The following is a 6,650-nucleotide window of genomic DNA, read 5'->3' as shown; positions in this document are numbered from 1 at the left end:
CTCTCTCTGTCTCTCTCTCTCTCTGTGTCTCTCTCTCTGTCTCTCTCTCTCTCTCTCATGACAAACATGAGTCCCACAAACTTTATTGAGATGAGTGAGGAAGTAGCTCCTAGAATCAGACAAGATTAGATTACCAGGGACCTTGTTTTCTGTTTCTTTGGGACATGGCAGAGTAGTCCAAAACTAAGATCCTTATGTCTCAGCATTTTAGAGTTTAATCCTGAGAGTTAGCAAATGCTTTTCAGAAGCAGTGTCTTAATGGAAGCCCAACCCTATTCTTGTTGTTGGAGAAGGCCTAACTGTATTGATCAAGCCAAACTCGAATTTCTGAACTCACACAATTCTTCTATGGCATGCTACAGGTAGGCACTGTCACACCTGGGTCTCTCCTCGTCATCTGAAACTCATCTCTTGAATTTAACCAGAGGCAGTTAAACCCTAATGTCTAGGAGATTGAAAACTTCCAAATTCCTACCTGGGGAGACATTGCTGTAGAGAGCTGTGCTGTATAAAATGAGTGTGAATCACACAGAGGAATCCAGTGTAATCACACTTATCCCAGGAGAGGGAAACAAAGAAAAAGATAGCTTTTCCACTCTTGGTGGAAAGCACACTGAGCACTTCTTTGGCAGGTAGGCAGGCACTTACAGTGTCAAGTCCCTCAACTTATAGGAGAAAAATGCCGCTTTAACTCATGGAAAACCTGTCATCAAATTGGTCTTTTGTTTGATGTTACAGAAGTTCCTGAGCCTACCTGAGGGGATCTGTATATGAGTATGGTCCTCATAAAGGTCAGAAGAGGACATTGGAACCTATGGAGCTGCAGTTACAGGCTGTTGTGAGTCACTCAACCAGAGTTAGCAGCCAAAGCCAGTCCTTCTGAAGAGCAGCATATGCTAGCAATCCCTGAGCCATATCTCTAACCTCCAGGCTGGCCATTTTGGACAGGTACTGTGTGAAGAAGGTTGGCCTCAAGCTGTGAACTATGCAACGCTCGGGGATATGCCTGCTCCCTTATCTGATGTCGTATTTCCTTCATGAACATGTGTAAGTGCCCCCAGAAAATGCCTCTTCTTTCTGTTTTGGAAGTGAGGCATCACTTTGGGAATGGCCCTAGAGGTCAAATACTTGCTGTGAATAATTTTCACTCCACCTTCCCATTGTTCTTTGGCTTTGCACTCACACACTGAATCCGTTGTGCTCAATTATGTCATTAGTTTATAACTAGAAACACTTCATCCTCATGCAAACGGAGCTGGACAAATTCCTTGGATCTTGGAGAAGTTTATTTCTTAAAAGAAAGGTAAAATAAAAGACACAATAATATTCATTGAACACTTGGTATCTACAAATCAATAAGCTAAGCAATTTGCATGTATTATTTCCTTAATAAATACATATTTATATTTAATACATTCTTAATAAATACATATTTGTATGTAACTATCATTTTTATATATACTTCTTATATGTTACTTTATTCTTATATAATCAAGTGTCATCATTAGTGAAGTATGAACTGAAGTGCACAGAAAAAAAAGCTGTACCTGTGCCTTCTCCAAGGCTGATGGGCTGATTAGAATGTCTGTGGGGGCTGGAATGTTACAGGTCCAGAGCCAAATTATCTCAGGCTAGCTTTAGTTTTCATAATAGCCATTCACTGCCCATGGTGACCTAACATCCATCCTTGAGACTATTTGATAAATCCTTTGGAGTGTGAAAACAAATCCCTTAGCTCCAAGCAACCGAAAGGTTTAGCTCTCACCAGATAACGTCTGAGAACTATAACAGAGTTATAACTGGTATGCCTTGCTGTAATGTGGCTATCCCGAGTTACCACAATGCCTTTTTTGAATGCCATGATTAATAGCTTTCTTTCTTCTATTGTTGTGAAAGGTAGATTAACAGTTTTCATGTTGGAACATGAGTCTGGGTAGCTTCAGTCCTTGCTTTAGGCTGTGTTTTCCTCTTATTTGGCTCCAGGGTAAATGATGTCTTACTCTGTTTGGAATGAGAGCTGTGTTTTGTGCTGTGCTTTCAGGTGGGGTTGAAAGGATGACCTACTTCCACTGGAGGAAGCCCCAGGATGGGCACCAGATGCCAGCATGGGACCATGGTGCCCAATCCTCCAGCACTGCCATCTTGAACAGAAGTTGGTGCGTTTTTCAGGGTTCAGATCTCCCTTGATTTGAATGAATGTTTATTGGTCAGTCTGGCTGTCAGGATCCAATTCTAGGTTCCAGAGCTTTTAAAGTTTTAAGGAATCTGTGTTGCTTCCCCTGCCCCCAGAACATGAAGACCATTTGTTTTTGTTTGATTCTAGAAGATTTAGTTTGTTAATTTTCTATCATTTCAACCTTTTTTCCTGCTAATCCTTCAATATATCAAGAAATATTATAAATACCAACGAGAAAAATTGCCATTTGGCGTGCCAGCTGGCTTTGCTCTTTATGATTATGTTCATGCCACCTGTAGGTAGTTGGGGAAGGGGATGAGGAAATCTAACTAGAAGTAATTTGCCTTTATGCTTCTCTTAGCTGAAAATATTTGGTCCTAAACTGCTTCTTTTGTACACACACACACACACACACACACACACACACCCCACTAGGACTGCTAGGCAATAGAATTAAAGATTTAATTGAGGCTGGTTCACAGTTTCAGAGGTTTATTTCATTATCAGCATGGTAAAAAGCATGGCAGTATCCAGGAAGATATGGTGCTGGAGAAGAGTTCTACATCTTGATCTTCAGGCAAGAGAAGACGATTGATTTTCACACTGGGCAGTATTTGTATATATATATATATATATATATATATATATATATATATATATATATATATAATCTCAAAGCCTGCCTCCACAGTGACACACTTCCTCTAACAAGGCCATACCTACACTGACAAGGCCAGACCTCTTCGTAGTGCCACTCCCTATGTCCAAGCATTCAAAAACATGAGCCTATGAGGCCATATATTTTCTTTTGTTTTTGTTTTGTTTTTGTTTTTCGAGACAGGGTTTCTCTGTGTAGCCCTGGCTGTCCTGGAACTCACTCTGTAGACCAGGCTGGCCTCGAACTCAGAAATCTGCCTGCCTCTGCCTCCCAAGTGCTGGGATTAAAGGCGTGCGCCACCACCACCCTGCTGGCCATGTATTTTCAAACCACCACAGTTGTTCAGTGCCAAACAATCAGACCTGAAAACATAGATTCGAGTAATATTATATCGTCTAAGTAGATTATATTGGGAATGCATATATATATACATACATGCATATACATAATCATATATATGTATCATATACATATATACATGCAATAACAAATAATAAAAGAGGGGGCCATGAAGGAGAATTGGGAGGGGTACATAGAAGATTTAGAGGGAGGAAAAGAAAGGGAGAAATGTCATTACATTATAATGTCAAAATCTTACTTTAAAGATAACTGCAAATATTTAAAAAAAAAGAATCACATGAAATTTATAGTTATACAGAAAAAGAGGCTAAATCAAGTTTCACTGAGTCCCTGTGAATAATGCTACCATGAGGAGAAAAGGCTGGTATGGACAAACAGAGAGTACCTGTGTAGAGTCCAGGCAACCTCTACATCGCCCATCAACACCTTCCTCAGACTGCTGCTTCCTCTTCCTTTCAGGTTGGCTTCCTATAAGTGATGCTTTGGGGACGAAGAGCAAAGGATAATGAATATGAGCACTGTGTACTTGCTTCAGTGACTTTCATTAAAGGGAAGAGAAGAATGTGCATCAGAGAAATTAAATCTAAGGCCACCAGCTGTGGGCTAGTCAGAATTGCAGATAAAAGTCTCCAAAGAAGTGTCCAGAGACTTGGACATTCATCAAAGATTGAGCTCTTAGCACGAGTGCCATGCTGAACCAACAGGCAGTTGAGGAAATCAGTGGCTAGGACCAACCCAGAGAGGGAAATCTTGACTACAAAGGTAGGGATTCTTATTAAAAGGAAGATAAGGACAGACAGCTGGCTATCTTACGTCTACTCGACACAAACGCTACAAAGACATTGCCCCTCACTTCTCTGAATAATAGAACACCAGTGTCTCAATAATAGGGACTTAGACACAGCACTGTAGAAATTAAGCATCATCCTATGAATTACTGATGATGATCCTCACCAGATATAGTTTTCAGCACTGTGAATCATACTTAAAGTGTTTTTCAATGAAATGGTATCAAGAAAAGTAAAGGTGAGGCACAAAGTCTCTATAAAGCATATCTAGAAGAAGATTTAAAGAAGTCCTGGATCTGGAGGAATATATCTACTGCCGTTCATCATTTGACGGGATCTTATGTAGAATTAGACTTCAGAAGACAAACAAGGATTCAGTGTGTGAAAGACAGAAGACTACAAGGCTTGTTTTATTATTAGGGATGAAGAAACTAACTTCATGGTCCGAAAATCAAGCAAGAGGTGACTGAATGTAATTTAGAAGAACACGCTTTCTGTTAATGCTATAGCTGGGAGACTTTGTAAAGATGGTGTGTTGATGGTTCCCTCACTTCAAATGTCTGTGCAGAGACTGGGCATTAAAACACCAGCCTGCCTCAAAGAGAGACTAGCACTGAGACAAATTGTCCCAGTGATTTTTACATCCCAGGTCTCCTCTCATATATAGGATTTCTGTTTATAGTTTCTTATGTCGTCCTGTTTCTAACATATTCCTTGTTGTTAGTTTTCATGAATGTCAATGTTGTTCTTCAAGTCAGTAGAAAGTATCTGTAAAAACATCTGTGTGTATCATAAAGAATGGTAAAATACATACATAAAAATAGCATAATTTGTTCACACATTTGTTACATTATTTCTTCCAAATGAGTCTCTGGTCTCCTGAATATACTCATTGATTCATTGATAGTGAATTTACTGCCATCACATTTGGGGGACAACTTTACCACATATTTCTGTCAGTTATTTGTGGCTGAGTAAAAACCATACCCCAAATGAATGACTAACAGTTACAATGAATTTTATTTCTGTGCATTGGCTAAGCATTTCCTCTGCCTGGGATCAATATTGTAGATGTATGAACTAGAAGATTTCCTGAGCTGAAAGATAGTAGATGACCTGACACACCTGTCCAGCAAGGGCTGCTGGCTGTTGGATGGATCACTTTGGCCTCCTGCTTTGTGGCTGCCTTCCTCCCCTGCACTGGACTCACTTTGTCACATGTCTTAGGACAGTGTTCCAGAAGAGCAAAGACACAATTTCTGCTTTTGCTCAAGGCCACATTGGTGGCTCTGACACCAGTGGATAAAGAAAAGGAGGAATGACAATGCCATATTGTGTTGGACCAACCACAGTAGAACAGGAAGGTTTTATGTAATCTAAAATATTTACGGAAATTTTCTGGATTCCAGCATCTTAAACTTTGATGAAGAACCATATAGAGCCAGATGTAGTGGGGCACACTCATACTGCCAGCCCAGCCCTTCATATACTAAAGTGGGAGGATTGTTACAAGTTATATGTCGGGATAGTCTCATAGAAAGTTCCAGGCCAATTTGGGCTCAGAGTGATACCCTGTATCAATTTGGGGTGTGATGTTGAGAACTTGGTCTGTTGCTGTGTATTGTAACACTAAATAATGGCCCCCAATATCTGGTTGCCCCTGACAAGGAGATCCTCAGGGATGAGGAGATCTTCATGTATACCAAGTGATGCTATGGAACCTTACTCCTTAATTTAAAACTAATGGTTGAATAAAGATGCCTAGAGCCTATAGCTTGTCAGAAGAGAGGTAGGCAGGGCTTCAGTGATAGAGCTTGGGGTCTGAGGCTAAGACTATGAGGAAAGGAAGGAGAAAGGAGAAGAGAGAAAAAGACGCCATGGGATAGGTGTATCATGAGAGCATGGCCATGAGATCCATCCAGTTGGAGTAGGAATGGCCTAGGCAGAACATGCCAAGTTATATAATGCAGTTATTGACTGGAAAGTTGACAAAATAGTGTAGAGGGTTGATATCTGCCCTGATCTGGTGCTTTTAAGAGGTATTGTAAATATAAAGGTTTTATGTCTTTTATTTGGGAACTAAATAATCTAAGGTGTGATAGAAACCCCCAGTTAATATTTACCACAGCAGTAGGGGTGGTGTGCAAGACACTCACTGTCAATTCTGATGACCTGAGATTGATCTCGAGAGTCTATGTGATATAAGGAGAGAACCAACTCCAGCAAGTTGTCCTCTGACTTGTGGGCATGCATGAGCCTACCCACGTGGGCACACACTAAGTAAGCAAACAAATAAACAAATGTGATTTTTAAAGGGGGGGGAGGCAGACTGAGGAAATGGCTCAGTCAGGAAAGTTCTTGCCATGCAAACATGAGGGCCTGAGTTCAGATCCTCAGCACACATTTTTAAGAAGCCAACATGACACATATGTCTATTATCTTCGCACTGGGAAGGCAAAGAAAGCTGGATCCCAGGGCCTTACAGGTCAGTTATCCTAGCCAATTGACATACTTCAGGTTCAGTGAGAGATCAGGGTCTCAGAAAACAATGTGGAGAGCAGTAAAAGAAGGTACCCAGTATCACCCTCTGGCCCTCACATGCATGTACACACATGTGCATTCCTAGTTAGATGCACACATGAATGTACACACATGTGCATACCTAGTT

The sequence above is a fragment of the Grammomys surdaster genome, unplaced genomic scaffold, assembly GCF_004785775.1.
Source record: "Grammomys surdaster isolate TR1022 unplaced genomic scaffold, NIH_TR_1.0 146, whole genome shotgun sequence".
Lineage (NCBI taxonomy): Eukaryota > Metazoa > Chordata > Mammalia > Rodentia > Muridae > Grammomys > Grammomys surdaster.
This window is presented reverse-complemented; position numbering follows the sequence as displayed.